General features: G+C 35.5%; 1 protein-coding gene across 5 annotated transcripts in view; it reads left to right on the top strand.

Annotated features, from left to right (window-relative positions):
• LOC149796089 (roundabout homolog 2-like) overlaps nt 1-22,838 on the top strand; it is a 354,790-nt gene that overhangs the window by 44,349 nt on the left and 287,603 nt on the right. The window lies entirely within an intron of this gene.

Here is a 22,838-nt window from a genome sequence, read left to right as displayed (position 1 = left end):
TGTATCCTTATACATCAACAGTTTGGAAATTATGCCAGTGTTCTTAGTGCTTCAGAGATGAATCCACCAAATAACAGGTTGCTGCATACTGGTCTCTTCTGACAACATGACAGCGGTGTCATACCTCAGGAAACAAGGAGGTACACATGCACCCTGTCTCTGCATGGAGGTTTGGAACCTACTCTGCAACTTCAGAGGGAATTATCCTCCAAGTTTGCCACAGTCATGACAGAAAGAATATTTTGGTGGACAGTCTGTCAAGGAAAGGGAAGATAGTCCTTATGGAAATTTATTTAGACCTGGTTAAAGGTCAAGTGAACTTATTGTATGTCTTCTTGTTTGTTATCTGTTATCTGTTATTCACTTCTCATCTTTCAACAAGGGACCCAGGGTAGCTGACTGGTTTACGGCATTTACGTCTTTCAACAAGGGACCCAGGGTAGCTGACTGGTTTAAGGCATTTACGTCTTTCAACAAGGGACCCAGGGTAGCTGACTGGTTTAAGGCATTTACGTCTTTCAACAAGGGACCCAGGGTAGCTGACTGGTTTAAGGCATTTACATCTTTCAACAAGGGACCCAGGGTAGCTGACTGGTTTAAGGCATTTACGTCTTTCAACAAGGGACCCAGGGTAGCTGACTGGTTTAAGGCATTTACGTCTTTCAACAAGGGACCCAGGGTAGCTGACTGGTTTAAGGCATTTACGTCTTTCAACAAGGGACCCAGGGTAGCTGACTGGTTTAAGGCATTTACGTCTTTCAACAAGGGACCCAGGGTAGCTGACTGGTTTAAGGCATTTACGTCTTTCAACAAGGGACCCAGGGTAGCTGACTGGTTTAAGGCATTTACATCTTTCAACAAGGGACCCAGGGTAGCCGACTAGTTTAAGGCATTTACGTCTTTCAACAAGGGACCCAGGGTAGCTGACTGGTTTAAGACATTTACGTCTTTCAACAAGGGACCCAGGGTAGCTGACTGGTTTAAGGCATTTACGTCTTTCAACAAGGGACCCAGGGTAGCCGACTGGTTTAAGGCACTTGCCTTTACAGATCCTTGACATATACCTCTGTCTATGTTAATTTGCTTTTGAAGGGATTTGAAGGTTGGAAGCAAAAAATCATCTTTTACATATAAAATAACATGATCAGATAGGTGTTAATTAATTCACATTATAATGACATGTAAGTGTGTATAGCCTATAAACAGTTTCTAAATTATGAATTTAAGCTTAATGAAGCTCACCCTGCTACAACACACTCTGCTGTAATTCTATTCTGGATATAGGGCTGTAACACTATACACCCCATATAGCCAAAATTATGAAAATGTTTTTTGTAGAAAAAGGTTTTTATGATTCATCAGCTGAAAATATAAATAAAAAACACCATACTTAACATGTTTTACAATAGAATTTTACTCATATTGATGGCTAATATATTTAAAGTAGTCCAATATTTTATTCCTAACAGGCTAAAGTATGTCTAATATTTTATTCCTAACAGGCTAAAGTATGTCCAATATTTTATTCCTAACAGGTTAAAATATGTCCAATATTTTATTTATAACAGTCTAAAGTATGTCCAATATTTTATTCCTAACAGGCTAAAGTATGTCCAATATTTTATTCCTAACAGGCTAAAGTATGTCCAATATTTTATTCCTAACAGTCTAAAGTATGTCCAATATTTTATTCCTAACAGTCTAAAGTATGTCCAGTATTTTATTCCTAACAGGCTAAAGTATGTCCAATATTTTATTCCTAACAGGCTAAAATATGTCCAATATTTTATTTCTAACAGGCTAAAGTATATCCAATATTTTATTTCTAACAGTCTAAAGTATGTCCAATATTTTATTCCTAACAGGCTAAAGTATGTCCAATATTTTATTCCAAACAGGCTAAAGTATGTCAAATATTTTATTCCTAACTGTCTAAAGTATGTCAAATATTTTATTCCTAACAGTCTAAAGTATGTCCAATATTTTATTCCTAACAGTCTAAAGTATGTCTAATATTTTATTCCTAACAGTCTAAAGTATGTCCAAAGTATGTCTGATATTTTATTCCTAACAGTCTAAAGTATGTCCAATATTTTATTCCTAACAGTCTAAAGTATGTCCAATACTTTATTCCTAACAGGCTAAAGTATGTCCAATATTTTATTCCTAACAGGTTAAAGTATGTCTAATATTTTATTCCTAACAGTCTAAAGTATGTCCAATATTTTATTCCTAACAGTCTAAAGTATGTCAAATATTTTATTCCTAACTGTCTAAAGTATGTCAAATATTTTATTCCTAACAGTCTAAAGTATGTCCAATATTTTATTCCTAACAGTCTAAAGTATGTCTAACATTTTATTCCTAACAGTCTAAAGTATGTCCAAAGTATGTCTGATATTTTATTCCTAACAGTCTAAAGTATGTCCAATATTTTATTCCTAACAGTCTAAAGTATGTCCAATACTTTATTCCTAACAGGCTAAAGTATGTCCAATATTTTATTCCTAACAGTCTAAAGTATGTCTAATATTTTATTCCTAACAGTCTAAAGTATGTCCAAAGTATGTCTGATATTTTATTCCTAACAGTCTAAAGTATGTCCAATATTTTATTCCTAACAGTCTAAAGTATGTCCAATACTTTATTCCTAACAGGCTAAAGTATGTCCAATATTTTATTCCTAACAGGTTAAAGTATGTCCAATATTTTATTCCTAACAGTCTAAAGTATGTCCAATATTTTATTCCTAACAGTCTAAAGTATGTCCAATATTTTATTCCTAACAGGCTAAAATATATCCAATATTTTATTCCTAACAGGCTAAAGTATGTCAAATATTTTATTCCTAACTGTCTAAAGTATGTCCAATATTTTATTCCTAACAGTGTAAAGTATGTCCAATATTTTATTTCTAACAGGCTAAAGTATGTCCAATATTTTATTCCTAACAGTCTAAAGTATGTCCAATATTTTATTCCTAACAGGCTAAGTATATATGACTGTCAAATTTTCACTGATCTGTATGTCAATCAACAATGTCCTACAGTAAGAAGGTTTTGGTACTTGCCATACTAAAACTAGCGACTTAAGTGATTTATCACAGCCCAGTATCCAGTCACAAGAAAGTGACAATCTCCAATGGATGCTCATTTGTAGCTACAAATAAAAACACAAAACTAATTAAAACATAAAAATGTCATTTTGTTGTGAATTCAGTATTACCTGTATAATTCAGTATTACCTGTATAATTCAGTATTACCTGTATAGTTCAGTATTACCTGTATTTACAAGTGAATTAAGACTGAAGACTTCAGTTAAATTATCTTAATAAATAGTGAATTGAGACATTTCATCTTTCAGTGGAGATGTCCGGACAAGAAAAAGCTAATTCTTTTGAAAGATAAGATGGATATTGAAATGTAATGTGTGGTTGATAAGAACTAAGATTTTGCTGAGGGAACATTTGAAATCACTTGACTATGTGTGGTAATGGATCAACATTGAAGAGGACTACCCCACTTTAGAATTTAAGACAGATGTAGGACTGGTTGGCCTATAAAAGATTATGATAGTGAAAAACATCATAAACTTTTCAAGAAAACAAGAACAATCAAGTCTCAAACAAAATAAATTCAAGAAGTACTTAAAATATGGAATTATAACACATTGTACAAGTGAAAGTGCTTATTCTATTGCTTTAGTTTACAAATGTGTTTTGTTTTAGACCTCACTGGATTTATATTGGATTTCTTACTTGCATGTATCTTTTTTACTTTCCTTATTTTGTGTTTTACAATTGCTAAATATATGCTATTCATGTTGTGTTTCAGTCGCTAATTTAAAAGTATATCCAAATGGAAATGGTACACTGATCTTAAGATGGGATATTTTATTTGCAAATATAACATGACTCATTGTGCAATTTTACATATGTTAATTACAGAATGTGTTAAGTGATAAATAGGTCAGTGTGAGCATCTAATTAAAAATGAATAATGTCCTTAATGTCAGGATGTGGTGACCTTGATTACAATCAGAATTTAATCATATGACTTTATCTAAAGAAAAACTGAGATTTTTCATCAATTTAAATCACTTTAAACTTGTGACAGTGCAACTGTGGGTGTTAAACATGGGTTAAATTTTACGATCTGATAAATGAGATATATAACAATGTGGGTTGAAAGAAAAAACACAAAACTTAATGTTATAGATTCTTTATATTCTTTATAAAACATTATTATTGAACTAAATTAAAAAATGTACAAATACTCACCCCACCCCACCCCCATCCCTATTATGATTCACCCTGTCCAACACATGCAAACATTCATTTGATATTATATCATTATCACTTTGCTGTGGATTGGTACATAACATTGTCAGCATTTATTGAACCCAATTACCATGTTACAATGTGGGAGAACTGTAAAGGGGTTTTTGTTCAGAGAGATGATCCAGCAGAGAATGTTGGTTGTTGCTATTCTAGGTTTAATACCATTCTGGCATATGATAGGCTATACATAGTGACTAATATAAATGGTGGAGGGAGAACTGGGAACTCTCATGTGAGAAACACTGAACCATTGGAAGCTACCTGCAAGCTTTCTCACATACCACATTAGCTGAGCCTGATAAGTTAACCCACATTGACAGACAGAGGTGAGATGGCAGTGATTGACAGAGATGAGATGGCAGTGATTGATATAAGGGTAAATTGAGACTGTGATCCCATATTCATATACAGCTGTAGTCTTGGAAATATGAATGAAATCAACAATAATTGACATTGTAGAAAATATATATATGTAGGCATTTATCTCCCCACTACAATATAAATACATGAGTGAATTTGCATTCACATGTCAACTACCCCAGTAAGAGATATTAAGCACAGTGGGATCCAGAAAGAGATATCAAGCACAGTGGGATCCAGCAAGAGATATCAAGCACAATGGGACCCAGTAAGAGATGTCAAGCACAGTGGGCCTCTTGTTTGCCAATTTTTTTAGCTTTTGGACTTTGTGTGCATGTCAGTTTTAAGTTCTGTTATACCTGTTTACATGAAAACCTTTCTAATACTGCTGATCTTTTCATGAAAAAAAAATCTCTCTATTATTGCCTAAACTTTTCCTATTACACATGAGATGCTTTTCTTTGAGTAGTCAGATGATGTCAAAGACAGTCTTGTATGATCCATACTTTCTTTGCTGAGGTTCTCAATGCTGAAATAAGCACAATGTAATCCATGACCATCTTGGAGTGGCATTAATCTAGAGGTATATTGATTGAACCAAATCTATACAACTCAATGGCTTGACTTATTTGTATTGCATGTTATGGATTATCATTTGTTCACCTTCAACTTATGTCATATTTGAGTGCCCAAACCTATTTGTTCATATTACATTCTTAAAATGTAGCTAAACAGGCTTTTTTAAGAAACAGAAAGGTTACATATAATGTTACATTTTTTATAATTCCAAGACATCTACAATTTTGTAAAGCTGAAAATTCAATAGTCCTACACTATAACACTGGGAGTCTTATAGTGAGACTACTTTATAATGAGGTACATGATACATATAACTTGACTACCCCTTAATAAAATGGGACGGACCCATGATCATAACATTATTGGTGCTATAATGAAGGTCCTTATAGTGAATGAGTTCTGTAGGTGCCCAGCATGTCACATTTCATGATAGTGAAGGAGTTCTGTAGGTACCCAGCTTGTCACATTTCATGATAGCAAATGAGTTCTGTAGGTACCCAGCTTGTCACATTTCATGATAGTGAAGGAGTTCTGTTGGTACCCAGCTTGTCACATTTCATGATAGTGAATGAGTTCTGTAGGTACCCAGCTTGTCCCATTTCATGATAGTGAATGAGTTCTGTAGGTACCCAGCTTGTCCCATTTCATGATAGTGAATGAGTTCTGTAGGTACCCAGCTTGTCCCATTTCATGATAGTGAAGGAGTTCTGTAGGTACCCAGCTTGTCCCATTTCATGATAGTGAAGGAGTTCTGTAGGTACCCAGCTTGTCCCATTTCATGATAGTGAATGAGTTCTGTAGGTACCCAGCTTGTCCCATTTCATGATAGTGAAGGAGTTCTGTAGGTACCCAGCTTGTCCCATTTCATGATAGTGAAGGAGTTCTGTAGGTACCCAGCTTGTCCCATTTCATGATAGTGAATGAGTTCTGTAGGGACCCAGCTTGTCCCATTTCATGATAGTGAATGAGTTCTGTAGGTACCCAGCTTGTCCCATTTCTTGATAGTGAAGGAGTTCTGTAGGTACCCAGCTTGTCCCATTTCATGATAGTGAATGAGTTCTGTAGGTACCCAGCTTGTCCCATTTCATGATAGTGAATGAGTTCTGTAGGTACCCAGCTTGTCACATTTCATGATAGTGGTGAACATTATACATGTAATTTTACACCTACTGTATATAATGACATTGGATCAATTTCCATACCTTATAACATGATTGGTCTTATGATAAAGGTCCTTATATTAAGGCACTGATGCATGTACCCAACTTATTGCAGATCTCATCTAGTTTAGTTGGTGTCAGGAGAGATCATCATTGTTACAGTATCTCATCTACTTTAGTTGGTGTTAGGAGACATCATCATTACAGTATCTCATCAAATTTAGTTGGTGTGACGTGACATCATCATTACAGTATCTCAACTAGTTTAGTTGGTGTGACATGACATCATCATTACAGTATCTCATCAAATTTAGTTGGTGTGATGTGACATCATTGTTACAGTATCTCATCTAGTTTAGTTGGTGTGACGTGACATCATTGTTACAGTATCTCATCTAGTTTAGTTGGTGTGATGTGACATCATTGTTACAGTATCTCATCTTGTTTAGTTGGTGTGATGAGACATCATTGTTACAGTATCTCATCTAGTTTTGTTGGTGTGAGGACAGATCATAATTGTTACAAAGCAACATGCTGTGGATTCACCATTGTAAATCAGTTAGGACAGATGTGATCATGGGGATCAAATCCACACACCTGTGATCTGAAGTTATGCATGTTTACCATTGAGCCACTAACTGGTATGTGAGTGAATATGAAAGATATTACTGTCATACCCATACTAGATCACTGCTGCCTAATTTTCATGCCTCAGCATGTAGCTATTTGTTATGCCTTAAAATATTTTGGACTCTATGATTACAGTGGTATTATGAATAACTAAATTATCTTTGAGTTAAAATGTAATTAGGAGAAAACGAGAAAGGTAAAACATTATTAACCTCATTACATGTAACTATTTTGGACACTGCACTGATTAAACTTTGTATGTTGTTACATGTAACTTGACCCATCATTGTTTAAACTTTGTAAGTTGTTACATGTAACTTGACCCATCATTGTTTAAACTTTGGATGTTGTTACATGTAACTTGACCCATCATTGTTTAAACTTTGGATGTTGTTACATGTAACTTGACCCATCATTGTTTAAACTTTGGATGTTGTTACATGTAACTTGACCCATCATTGTTTAAACTTTGGATGTTGTTACATGTAACTTGACCCATCATTGTTTAAACTTTGGATGTTGTTACATGTAACTTGACCCATCATTGTTTAAACTTTGGATGTTGTTACATGTAACTTGACCCATCATTGTTTAAACTTTGGATGTTGTTACATGTAACTTGACCCATCATTGTTTAAACTTTGGATGTTGTTACATGTAACTTGACCCATCATTGTTTAAACTTTGGATGTTGTTACATGTAACTTGACCCATCATTGTTTAAACTTTGTATGCTTATACATCTTATACACTGCAATAATGAAATTTTGTATGTTGTTACATCTAACTTTTTTTGGACCTTGCACTATTTAAATTTTGTATGTTGTTACATCTAACTTTTTTTGGACCTTGCACTATTTAAATTTTGTATGTTGTTACATCTAACTTTTTTTGGACCTTGCAGTATTTAAATTTTGTATGTTGTTACATCTAACTTTTTTTGGACCTTGCAGTATTTAAATTTTGTATGTTGTTACATCTAACTTTTTTGGACCTTGCACTATTTAAATTTTGTATGTTGTTACATCTAACTTTTTTTGGACCTTGCACTATTTAAATTTTGTATGTTGTTACATCTAACTTTTTTTGGACCTTGCAGTATTTAAATTTTGTATGTTGTTACATCTAACTTTTTTTGGACCTTGCACTATTTAAATTTTGTATGTTGTTACATCTAACTTTTTTTGGACCTTGCAGTATTTAAATTTTGTATGTTGTTACATCTAACTTTTTTGGACCTTGCAGTATTTAAATTTTGTATGTTGTTACATCTAACTTTTTTTGGACCTTGCACTATTTAAATTTTGTATGTTGTTACATCTAACTTTTTTTGGACCTTGCAGTATTTAAATTTTGTATGTTGTTACATCTAACTTTTTTTGGACCTTGCACTATTTAAATTTTGTATGTTGTTACATCTAACTTTTTTTGGACCTTGCAGTATTTAAATTTTGTATGTTGTTACATCTAACTTTTTTTGGACCTTGCACTATTTAAATTTTGTATGTTGGTACATGTTAATGTGAAATATTCTGCAATAATATATCCTTCCTCCACCTGGTGGTTCTGTCATTAGCCACATGACCATTGTGTCTCACTCATTAGCTACATGACCATTGAGTCTCAGTCATTAGCTACATGACCATTGAGTCTCAGTCATTAGCTACATGACCATTGAGTTTCAGTCATTAGCTACATGACCATTGAGTTTCAGTCATTAGCTACATGATCATTGCATCTCAGTCATTAGCTACATGACCATTGTGTCTCAGTCATTAGCCACATGACCATTGAGTCTCTGTCATTAGCTACATGACAATTGAGTCTCAGTCATTAGCCACATGACTAGGGAGTCTCAGTCATTAGCCACATGACCAGGTAGTCTCAGTCATTAGCCACATGACCAGGGAGTCTCAGTCATTAGCTACATGACAATTGAGTCTCAGTCATTAGCCACATGACCAGTGAGTCTCATTCATTAGCCACATGACCAGTGAGTCTCATTCATTAGCCACATGATCATTATGTCTCAGTCATTAGCTACATGACCATTATGTCTCAGTCATTTGCTACATGACAATTGAGTCTCAGTCATTAGCCACATGACCAATGAGTCTCATTCATTAGCCACATGACTACAGAGTCTCATTGCTTGGGCATTATTTCTTTTTACTGTATATTGTTGTATACTTCAGGTCATGCTTCTGTTAACATTGGGATTCATGTTTTGATAGTTAAAACACTTTGTTTCTTGTTGTACCATATAGTGAGGATCTCAAATGGGTAATGATTTAATACTGAATTTATGAAATGAGTTGAATAATATCCAGCTATTGCCTGATTGGGCTTATTAAAGCCAGACATTATTCAATGACTTTGATACATTTAATATTAAATCATTACCCATTTGAGATTCTGTTTATCACATAGTTTTTATTAACATTGAAAGTGAAAGAAGAAGAAATAATTTCATTCATTTAAACTCAGATGCTGTACTTTTCATTTGTTGTGTGCAAAAATAGTCCCTGGAATTTTTTGCTCTTTTCTATAAGTAGCAAATTTTTTAAATTTTTTTATACCAATTATAATTCAAAGAGCAACTGTCCTTTTGAATAAATAGACTATTGATCTCAACATGATTTTTAAATACATAATGTAAATTCACTATGATGTCACATAGTTTTACAATACATAATGTAAATTCACTATGATGTCACATAATTTTTAAATACATAATGTAAATTCACTATGATGTCGCATAATTTTTAAATACATAATGTAAATTCAATATGATGTCACATAATTTTTAAATACATAATGTAAATTCAATATGATGTCACATAATTTTTAAATACATAATGTAAATTCAATATGATGTCACATAATTTTTAAATACATAATGTAAATTCAATATGATGTCACATAATTTTTAAATACATAATGTAAATTCGCTATGATGACACAGCTTTAGTTTGTTTAAAGAAACATTTAACAGCGAGAGTGTGCCACTATTTCTAAGCATTCAGATTGTTGGATATTGATGTGAAGGGATGTTTAAGGATGCAGATATTCCAGAATTACAGTAATGTATTTGTGATCAGATATTTGCAGTATTCAGTCTAAAACAGCAGACTACAGTAGACAAATTAGGAATTACATCACATGATAAGAGTTATTTTATGGTGTCTGTGGTTGAATAAGGTTCTTTCAGTTTTGAGACATGTTTATCTCCATTCTTCTGTAATAGAGGTGGGCTTATTTACTCCTACAAGTTAACATTTAAACCACTCCTGTATATCGCTATGTTGCAGGTATAATCCCACCCCTTTCCACATGCACACTGTCAAGTGATCATTGCCCTTAGTTTATTTGTTGTTGTTTTTGTTCTTGTTTTGGGTTTAATGCCATTTTTCAGCACATGATAATCTATACATGGTGTAAGGAGCCGATGTGGGGGTAAATGGGCCATATTAAGACAGACATGACCATTTTTCCGCAATTCCCTTTGGTCATGCAACTGTTAGTAGTATTTGTAAAAACAAAACATGTTCCATTAGGCAGAATAATGAAAATTTCCCATGATTGCAGCCAATCAGTAAAGAGAATACTGCACAGGAATTTCATCGGCTTATTTGGGCCAATCAGAATTACATAAAGTGATTTTTCACATGTTGTCATATAAAAAATATGGAACTGCACATACTATATGTTTAGTGTAGTGGCTCTGTGATAAATCATTAATTGTCATTCATAAAACATTTACAGCAGGAAATAACGCAATATAACCTTTTCCAATTCATGACTTTTTTTCAAAGATTGGAAACACTTTTTTTAATAAAACATCAGCAAACAATTGTAATGATAAGGAACTTTTTTGTGAAAGAAGTCCTTCCAAGGAAATGTCTGATGATAAATCACTATGTGAAATTTAATATAGTTTTAGTAGTTATTTCCCAGTTTCAATTGCTTTCCTAATGCACATCCATGTAAAATGTCTTCCCAGATTCATAACTTTTGTTGTTATGGTCCTTAAGCACGCAGAAAAAGGAAGCCATTACTTTATCTCGGCTGATGGGTCACGGCTTTGGCCTTACAGTGTCTTCATCTAAAATTTCCCACTAGACTTTTGTCTTCAGGCAATTGAGAAAACTTAAGAGCAGTGAAAACTTGATGAATGTGATGGCTGCCAGAACATTTTTGACACATTCAATTTAATTTCTTTCTTGTGTGGAGTAAGCTGAAATAGCATTTCTAATTCTCTCCATGTAGAGAGCATAAAGGACCTCAGCAGGCCCACACATTAGGGCACTGTGGTGTGTGGGTCTGTGACCTCAGCAGGCCCACACATTAGGGCATTGTGGTGTGTGGGTCTGTGACCTCAGCAGGCTCACACATTAGGGCACTGGGGTGTGTGGGTCTGTGACCTCAGCAGGCCCACACATTAGGGCACTGTGGTGTGTGGGTCTGTGACCTCAGCAGGCCCACACATTAGGGAACTGTGGTTGGTGGGTCTGTGACCTCAGCAGGCCCACACATTAGGGCACTGTGGTGTGTGGGTCTGTGACCTCAGCAGGCTCACACATTAGGGCACTGTGGTGGGTGGGTCTGTGACCTCAGCAGGCTCACACATTAGGGCACTGTGGTGTGTGGGTCTGTGACCTCAGCAGGCCCACACATTAGGGTACTGTGGTGGGTGGGTCTGTGACCTCAGCAGGCTCATACATTAGGGCACTGTGGTGGGTGGGTCTGTGACCTCAGCAGGCCCACACATTAGGGCACTGTGGTGTGTGGGTCTGTGACCTCAGCAGGCTCACACATTAGGGCACTGTGGTGGGTGGGTCTGTGACCTCAGCAGGCCCACACATTAGGGTACTGTGGTGGGTGGGTCTGTGACCTCAGCAGGCTCATACATTAGGGCACTGTGGTGGGTGGGTCTGTGACCTCAGCAGGCCCACACATTAGGGCACTGTGGTGTGTGGGTCTGTGACCTCAGCAGGCTCACACATTAGGGCACTGTGGTGTGTGGGTCTGTGACCTCAGCAGGCCCACACATTAGGGCACTGTGGTGGGTGGGTCTGTGACCTCAGCAGGCCCACACATTAGGGAACTGTGGTGGGTGGGTCTGCAGGCCCACACATTAGGGCACTGTGGTGGGTGGGTCTGTGACCTCAGCAGGCCCACACATTAGGGCACTGTGGTGTGTGGGTCTGTGACCTCAGCAGGCTCACACATTAGGGCACTGTGGTGTGTGGGTCTGTGACCTCAGCAGGCCCACACATTAGGGTACTGTGGTGTGTGGGTATGTGACCTCAGCAGGCTCACACATTAGGGCACTGTGGTGTGTGAGTCTGTGACCTCAGCAGGCTCACACATTAGGGTACTGTGGTGTGTGGGTATGTGACCTCAGCAGGCTCACACATTAGGGTACTGTGGTGTGTGGGTATGTGACCTCAGCAGGCTCACACATTAGGGCACTGTGGTGTGTGGGTCTGTGACCTCAGCAGGCCCACACATTAGGGCACTGTGGTGTGTGGGTCTGTGACCTCAGCAGGCTCACACATTAGGGTACTGTGGTGTGTGGGTATGTGACCTCAGCAGGCTCACACATTAGGGTACTGTGGTGGGTGGGTCTGTGAGAAATTCTATTAATTCTTCACAAAAGATAGGTTGGAGAATTGAAATTATTTCTGTTTAAATTTGTTTCTTTTCAGATATTTAATATCTTTATTGTGACTTCCATGTCTTGATCCATAGGTAATTATCTTTATTTGTAACTTCCATCCTCTTTCCCCAGGGTATTTCTTTCTTGTACCATTTCCCTCAAATACTGACTCTGTTATCCTTTGGAGCAAATAAGTTGCAGCATGTTTTAATCCCTAAATTTCTACGTAAAGTTTGAATTTCAACATTAAAAGACACAAAATTGCAGACAGAATCAGGCGTCTTCTTAGGTTGAGAGAGGCCTGGACCACTTTGAGAGTTTGAGACCCCTAAATCTTGGTTACATTAAAATTTGGAACTGAATCCCATGCAAAAACAAGTCCATATAATTTAATTACAAGTCCATATAATTTAATTTATAAAGATTTAAAAGACAACAAAGTACACAATGAGAATATTTAAGAGATCTAAAAATAACTCGTAAAAATGGAGGATCCTTAAGGGTGAGGCCCAGGCCATATGCCTCCCCCCATCTCTGATTGAACACATAGAGGAAATAATACAAATTTATCCACTGTGAAAATTTGTAATAAGGTTATGTTTGTCTGATGATAAAATCCAATCCTTACAATTTAACACAGTTACGCAGTGCATTCTATTTAACTAGATTTGTCCCTGTCCATGTTTTCCCCTTGATCTTCATGCTGGATTAAGTATTCAGGAGTCTTGGGATTACGAAACACCCCCACCCACCACATGTACATATTTAGAAATTGGATGGACATCTTTCCTAAAAGTATTACAATTAGACGGTTGCACATTTTACTTTAATAATTGGGTCATGCCTTTGGGTTTCAAAAAAAAAATTGGGTCATACATTTGTTTATTTTTTTAATAGGGTCATACCTGTTATTTCATGATGTGTCATGTTTCAAAACTGGGAAGCACATTTCTTTCAAAGAGTTTTGTATGTTGTTGCTTTAATCAGGCCAAACTGGAAGTTACATTTTCTATAAGGACATAAGGATCTCTTGGTCTTGTATGTTATAAAAATGTAAATATAATGTATGTCTTGTATGTTATAAAAATGTAAATATAATGTATTGCAGAAAAACACACATTAAGATAAAGCTTTCCTAAAAACATGAAAGTTAGGTCTAATTGATAAAAAAGTTAAATGATAATTTGTTAAAATTTTGTAAAGGTGTATGAAGATAAAATTACAACTTGTAAAATCATTAATACATATGTATCTATGCCAGAGTTTATATGAATGACATAATTATGATAGTAAAATCATTTCTGCTCTACAAAACTGTCACTTTTATGAGATGGACGTGTCATACATAGATCCCATCATCTCAGCATAACACTGTCCCTTTTATAAGATGAATGTGTCATGGATCCCATCATCTCAGTATAACACTGTCCCTTTTATACGATGGATGTGTCATACATGGATCCCATCATCTCAGTATAACACTGCCCCTTTTTAAGATGGATGTGGCATGAATCCCATCATCTCAGTATAACATTGTCCCTTTTTAAGATGGATGTGTCATGAATCCCATCATCTCAGTATAACACTGTCCCTTTTTAAGATGGATGTATCATGGATCCCATCATCTCAGTATAACACTGTCCCTTTTATAAGATGGATGTGTCATGGATCCCATCATCTCAGTATAACACTGTCCCTTTTATAAGATGGATGTGTCATGGATCCCATCATCTCAGTATAACACTGTCCCTTTTATAAGATGGATGTGTTATGGATCCCATCATCTTAGTATAACGCTGTCCCTTTAAGATGGATGTATGATGGATAACATCATCTCAGTATAGCACTGTCCCTTTTATAAGATGGATGTGTCATGGATCCCATCATCCCATCATCTTAGTATAACACTATCTCTTTTATACGATGGGTATGTTAAGTATTTCATTACCCCAGTATGACATTCTCCCTTTTTTTAAGTGGTAGGTCATGTATTCCATTACACCAGTATGACACTGGTATGTCATATATTTCATTACCCCATTTTAACACTAATATAAATTTAGCTTGAATTGTTGTTATTATTACAGAAAGGAGTTGTAAGATCCAAATTGAATTTGCTTGGGAGTTATTATTACAGAATGGAGCTGACATGGTCAGTGGCTACTGTTTCTAATTTTGTTTGAACAACATAAGCTTGATTATGAAAGAGGAAGAAGTCCCTTTTTGGAATAGGGTTTATTCTAAGCAGAGGAAGACTTATGATAAGAGATCATTATTGTTGTTAAGATGAATTTATACTTTTACTTTAATAATGCCTATACTGAAAGTTTACTGTTTAAATTATTTCAAATTTTCTTACATTAATGTGTATGTTTTTATACTTGTAAATCCTCTTCATCATTCTCATCAAGAACATCATCATCATTGTCATCATCATCATCGTCATCATCGTCGTCATCATCATCACTGATTTATTCTTCTCATACATATTCTTTAAGTGTAAAAGACGATTTGAAAGAGACTTAAAGCAGGAGTTTTGCGCTGATTTGTACAATGCAAAAATGGGTTTGACAATCTAGTAAGCTAGTAAGATTGTTGACAATCTAGTAAGCTAGTAAGATTGTTGAATTTAATAAGATAAAGTTGGTACCCTTTCCCCATGAGATCTGCATTGATCCAAGAATGTGTTTTAGCTCTGATGATGAGCAATTATTTGGAAATGTCATTTGCATTGACATTCAAAATCACTGATTATGGTCATGGTTTGTAGTGCAATGCCATATACATTCTATTATTATAGCCATGGTTTATAGCTTGTCAACCTCAAGTTTTTGAAGTTTGTCTGGATAAATACTTCTTCCGATTTATCGTCATGTTTTGCTACTGATTGAATAGTCAAATGTGTAATTATGATTAATTAATTCTCACAATATTTTGAAACACCAGGACAGTCTTTGTTCTGTCACTTGCACACTCATAAATATAACTCATTTAACTTTATGTTCTTTCATCCTCATTTTAAAACTCGTATTCTTGGGCCAAAATTGAACAGCAATTGCTGTTAAGTCCACTATTTATGAGACCACCAGATGCCAAATTCAATTTTGATGGTCTTAATTTGCTTCAGACTGGACACAGTCAGGTCAAATTATTCCTGTTTTATATGTTCAAAAGAAAATTTGGTTGGACTGCAGCTATAATTTAAAATCATTTGCATACTGAATTGGATCCATGGATTTAGATCAGTTGAGGTACTTCAACAAGCATGGTTAATGTCCAGACCTTGACTGAAATGTAGGTACTGAAATATGATAGAATCAAGTCCTTGGGGCACAAGGAGTGCTAAAAGAACCTGGAATATACATAGGTCTTTTACTGTTCCTAAGGCGTACAGATATCAAGCCCATGTTAGTGAGAAGTTGTTCATAAGGTGTACAGATATCAAGCCCATGTTAGTGAGTTGTTCATAAGGTGTACAGCTATCAAGCCCATGTTAATGAGTTGTTCATAAGGTGTACAGATATCAAGCCCATGTTAGTGAGTTGTTCATAAGGCGTACAGATATCAAGTCCATGTTAGTGAGAAGTTGTTCATAAGGTGTGCAGATATCAAGCCCATGGTAGTGAGAAGTTGTTCATAAGGTGTACAGATATCAAGCCCATGGTAGTGAGAAGTTGTTCATAAGGTGTACAGATATCAAGCCCAAGTTAGTGAGAAGTTGTTCATAAGGTGTGCAGATATCAAGCCCATGGTAGTGAGAAGTTGTTCATAAGGTGTACAGATATCAAGCCCATGTTAGTGAGAAGTTGTTCATAAGGTGTACAGATATCAAGCCCAAGTTAGTGAGAAGTTGTTCATAAGGTGTACAGCTATCAAGCCCATGGTAGTGAGAATTTGTTCATAAGGTGTACAGCTATCAAGCCCATGGTAGTGAGTTGTTCATAAGGTGTACAGATATCAAGCCCATGGTAGTGAGAATTTGTTCATAAGGTGTACAGCTATCAAGCCCATGGTAGTGAGTTGTTCATAAGGTGTACAGATATCAAGCTCATGGTAGTGAGAAGTTGTTCATAAAGTGTACAGATATCAAGCCCATGTTAGTGAGAAGTTGTTCATAAGGTGTACAGCTATCAAGCCCATGGTAGTGAGAATTTGTTCATAAGGTGTACAGCTATCAAGCCCATGGTAGTGAGTTGTTCATAAGGTGTACAGATATCAAGCTCATGGTAGTGAGAAGTTGTTCATAAAGTGTACAGATATCAAGCCCATGTTAGTGAGAAGTTGTTCATAAGGTGTACAGATATCAAGCCCATGTTAGTGAGTTGTTCATAAGGTGTACAGATATCAAGCCCATGGTAGTGAGAAGTTGTTCATAAGGTGTACAGATATCAAGCCCATGGTAGTGAGTTGTTCATAAGGTGTACAGATATCAAGTCCATGGTAGTGAGAAGTTGTTCATAAGGTGTACAGATATCAAGCCCATGTTAGTGAGTTGTTCATAAGGTGTACAGATATCAAGTCCATGTTAGTGAGAAGTTGTTCATAGTGTGTACAGATATCAAGCACAAGTTAGTGAGAAGCAAGACATATATCAGTCACTTTTTTGGTGGTGCTTACACATGTATCATCTGTCATCCATTATACATCTATCATCTGTTACACATCTATTATCCATTAAACATGCACCATCGGTTACACCTCTATCATCTGTTACACATTAACATCTTTTACACAACTATCATCCCTTACACGTCTGTTATCTATTACACATTTATCATGTTACACATTTATCATCTGTTACAGATCTATCATCCATTACACATCCATCATCCATTACACATCTATCATCTGTTCCACATATGTCATCTGCTATGCATCTATCATCTGTTTTACATCTATCATCTGTTGCACATCCATCATCCATTACACATCTATCATCTGTTACACATCCATTGCACATCCATCATCCATTATGCATCTGTCATCTATTGCACACATTTATCATCTGTTATACATTTGTCATCTGTTACACATCTGTCATATATTACACATCAATCATATATTACACATCAATCATCTGTTATACATCTATCATATGTTATACATCTATCATATATTACACATCAATCATCTGTTACACATCAATCATCTGTTATACATCTATCATATGTTATACATCTATCATATATTACACATCAATCATCTGTTATACATATATCATATGTTACACATCTATCAACTGTTACACATCAATAATCTGTTATACATTATCATATATTAGACATTAATCATCTATTACACATCACTCATCTGTTACACATCTATCATATGTGCACATTTGTTGTTTACAGCTTCTCTAAAACTTACTTGAACAATTTACATTTATTGCACATGGCACATTCTTGCTACAAGGCCTTACATTGTGCATTTGACATCAAGGCCTTACACAGTGCATTCTGGCATTAAGGCCTCACTTGGTGCATTTTGGCATCAATGCCTTACATGGTACATTCTGGCATCAATGATTTGCATGGTGCATTCTGGCAATAAAGACCTTACATGTTGATTCTGGCATCAATGATTTACATGGTGCATTCTGGCACCAAGGCCTTTCATGGTGCATTCTGGCATCAAGACCTTACATGGTGCATTCTGGCATCAAGGCCTTTCAGAGTTATCATATTGATGCAGATCCATCATCATATAGGCCACAATTATTAAAGAAAAATCTTGAACACTTTCTTTTCAACACCCATTAAACAGAATTTGACAAGACTTTTTATTGAGGGCATTCTGACATAAACTTCTTTCAGATTGTTACAAATTATACCAGTATGGTAGTTACTAAAATTAAAAAACCCTTAAGTGACTCCTTCTGTTCAAAAACCACTAAACAGAATTTTACCAAATTTGATGCAAAAACATCATGGCATGAGGGCCTTTGAAGTTTGTACAAATTGTGTTTGAAATTGTCATGTTTTGTTTTATTTAAAAATCCACATTAGGCAGAGCATATTGTGTTCTCTCCATCTTTTATCAATTTAGTTTCCACACAGTAACTTGAATTATCCACCATGGCAGTCACCAAACTATGTATATGGCTTCCACTTGGAGTAAGAAAGACTCCTTTCAATTTTGGGGTCAATAGATCAGAGGTCAGGTCACTATGACTGAAAGTAAAATGGTTTCTACATAATTTGTGTTCACTATCATCTACAGTTACCAAACTTGTGAATGGTTTAAAGTTTGAGATAATAGAAGCCTTTTTGCAGTTTAAAGGTCAACAGTCAAGGTCACTAACTGAAAGAAGAAAAATAGTTTCTACACAATAATATTAGTTATGCAAGGACCATAGTTTTGTGAATAACTTGCACTTGTGGTAGGGAAGAAACCTGTTGATTTTGAGGTCAAAAGGTCAAAGACTATGGTCACTGTTATTTTAAGAAGAAAACTGGCTTTCAAACATTGTGTGTGGCTTATACTTAGTAAGAAAGAAGCCTGATGATTTTTTTTGGGGGGGGGGCAGAGGCCAAGGTCTTTGTGACAGAATTATTTTTAAATATGCACAAATGTCAATCATCAACACATTAAACATGGGTTAGTTGTATAATATGCTGTTTAATATACTTCTGTCTCAATTAACATTTTATCTAGGATATTTTCATTTTCTGATGACCTCCCTTGTGTACTCAGATCAACAGGGTCATTGTACAAGAAGTGTTTATTTTTTATAAGATTCTAATACTCTCTTGTAGAAGTTGCTCGGTAAGAAAACAATTATTTCACTAAATGTCAACCAGCACTACTGAAAGAGTAATTATATCTAATTATTCACAGATAATTAGAGACAGATTACTCCTACTTGAATTTTTGGTATAAAAAGTACAGTACTTTTAATTGTAATTCCATATGATAAGAATTGATTGAATGTCTTTCTCAAAGGCGTGTCTCTAATTTTGTCTAAAAACCGTTGTGCTTCATTTGTGGTGCATCCATTCATTGCAATTTTTCTTTTTTGTACTTAAATCTTCTGCAACAACCATGCCCCACACTATGCCATAAAGCAGGTATTTTCATATACATAAAATTTAGCCATTTTATTAAAAGTGTTTCTTTTGTCTTTTTATATTTATTTTACTGATTACAGATCTAGAGAGGTTGTGAGATTTAGGGTTTTCATGATTTCACTCTCACCCCACTAAATGACTGGATAAACTCTATAGAGTACTAAGAATTCAGGTTATATGGTACCAGACAAAGACCAGGTGTAGATTTAATCTGGACTAGATTTATTGATTGGTAAATCAATACAATAATGACAGGCAAAGGACATACATAAATATTTGACACAGAGGGTTTTATTTTATGCTATGATTACAACGGGCTTGAAAAACTGAAAATAGTTGCATATCATTTGTAAATTGTTTGTGGGTGTTATTAGATCAAAATTTGCATTGACCTGTAAATTTATTTTAAGACGATCATCAGCAATAAAGGACATGAAGAACTGAGGATTATATAAAATGAGACTTCAAAACTTTTAAGATTAGGAGACTTCCTTACCAGAGATTCAAAGTCTGTCTTAGCAGGAATTGTCAAGATTTTTGATTTTATTGCCATTAAAATTTAGCTAAAACTATGCTTCTAGTTTAAAGCAACAGAAAGTATATATATGGAATTTGCAGTGGACACCAATGGAAAGATTACTGGTAAAAGTATTATTATTTCCACATCTTCTTCATTATGTAAAGCCTTTATAGAAAACCCAATATTCTCTACTAGTTTTTCTTCATTCATTGGATTTATGTTGCCTATCATCCATGGGCATGTACGACTAGTTGCCTATCACCCATGGGCATGTATGACTAGTTGTCTATCACCCATGTGCATGTACAACTAGTTGTCTGTCACCCATGAATATGTACAACTAGTTGTCTATCACCCATGGGCATGTACAACTAGTTGTCTATCACCCATGGGCATGTATGACATGTTGGCTGTCTGCATTTGTGGGCTTTATTTAATTTGTATGTTTAACCGATATTATTGCTATTATGATGCCACATTATCGCTATTATTATTTTCCTGAGATACAAAGTTTCCTTCTACAAATTATTTTATTATTTTTCATGTACTTTGCGTACTTGTATTTTCCAAAAGGTTTGCCATATTGGTTTGTGATCTCAAGTCAGTTGTCGCAATATCATTTGTTTGTAACAGAACCATCCTTTCAGGGCCAATGCAGTTTTCATCTAAAGAGGGCTTTCTTGGGTCAGGTTCTGAAGGCCTTATTATATAACTTTGTGAGTCAGATTTGGGGGGGTTGGGGGAGAGGGTGTAGATATATGTGCTATATATTATACTGTCTGCCTGTTATAGTTGTATGTTCCCTGTTGTACTGGTTGTGTGCATTAGATTTTGTGTTCCTTAGGGGATCAGGGGGTGGTATGTTCAGGCTGGAATGTTGATGACACTTATTGGAGTTGGCAATTCTTTATTGCACATTTGGGTTTTGGGCACTTATTTGATTATTTGGTTGGATAAATTCTTTTCTGTTTTCCTTTCTTTCCTGAATAGCCTGCTTCTTTTCCTGCTCTTCTTAAAATCTGTATTTCATCCCTGTAATCTTGTTCATTACATAGTCAATGTCATTGTGTTCCCTGTATAGTCAATGTGACCTTGTTCCCTGTATAGTCAATGTGACCTTGTTCCGTGTATAGTCAATGTGACCTTATTCCCTGAATAGTCATTGTGACCTTGTTCCCTGGATAGTCAATGTGATCTTGTTCCCTGAACAGTCAGTGTGACCTTGTTCCCTGAATAGTTAATATGACCTTGTTCCCTGGATAGTCAATGTGACCTTGTTCCCTGAATAGAAAATGTGACCTTGTTCCCTGAATAGTCAATGTGATTTTGTTCCCTGTATAGTCAATGTTTCTCCTTCCATTCCAGATCTTATTTATTTCTGCTATATTTGCCTTTTTTCTGTGTTTTACTGTGATGTTTCCTTATTTTCCTGATCTTCATTATTTCTGCTGCTGATTTCCCATCATATTTTTTGTTGAGCATTGTTGCTATTTTCTGTTTGTGTCCTGATCTTTATTGCTTCTATATTTGCCCTGTTAGTCCCTTGTTGTAGGATTTGGTTGCCAATGGACCCCTAACCTGATTGATAATTTGTTAGTTTTGTTGGATGATCTTGCTTTGTTGTACCTATTCTTTGATATATTTGAATGTGATTTTTGTGTTAATTTAATTGTCTGAGTGATTTGTTGTCTTTTGTTGGTCTTAGTGTGAGTTTTACTGGAATCTTTAGGTTTGTCTTGTGATGTGAGTTTTGTATTATGAGTTTTACTGGAATCTTTAGGTTTGTCTCGTGATGTGGGTTTTGTATGAATTTTACTGGAATCTTTAGGTTTGTCTTGTGATGTAGGTTTTGTATGAGTTTTACTGGAATCTTTAGGTTTGTCTTGTGATGTGGGTTTTTTTATTAAGAGTTGATGTGGGTTTTGTATTATGAGTTGATGTGGGTTTTGTATTATGAGTTGATGTGGGTTTTGTATTATGAGTTGATGTGGTTTTGTATTATGAGTTGATGTGGGTTTTGTATTATGAGTTGATGTGGGTTTTGTATTATGAGTTGATGTGGGTTTTGTATTATGAGTTGATGTGGTTTTGTATTATGAGTTGATGTGGGTTTTGTATTATGAGTTGATGTGGTTTTGTATTATGAGTTGATGTGGCTTTGTATTATGAGTTGATGTGGGTTTTGTATTATGAGTTGATGTGGGTTTTGTATTATGAGTTGATGTGGGTTTTGTATTATGAGTATTATTGTAACTGTTCAGCTCACTATTTTGCTTCGCATGCCACTGTTTCTGTTTGATTGTAGGGAGGGGGAGGTTACTTGTTTTAGACTTAAAACCCTTTTATTTTCTCTTAATTTTATTTTTCTCCAGCCTTTGCTTTTGTTTTATTCATAGCCATAAATCTGTGTCTAGTGACATTTTTGATCTCTGCTGGTCATCTTTGGTCCATCCAGACATTAGCTCAAGGTTGTTTTTGCTACTCTTCCTGAACTACATGGAGGCTTACCAAGAAACATGT

Source organism: Sinohyriopsis cumingii, chromosome 7 (genome assembly GCF_028554795.1).
Source record: "Sinohyriopsis cumingii isolate HCF-2022 chromosome 7, ASM2855479v2, whole genome shotgun sequence".
NCBI classification, from domain to species: domain Eukaryota; kingdom Metazoa; phylum Mollusca; class Bivalvia; order Unionida; family Unionidae; genus Sinohyriopsis; species Sinohyriopsis cumingii.
The sequence above is the reverse complement of the archived record's forward strand: the minus strand, read 5'-3'. Positions and strand labels throughout refer to the sequence as shown.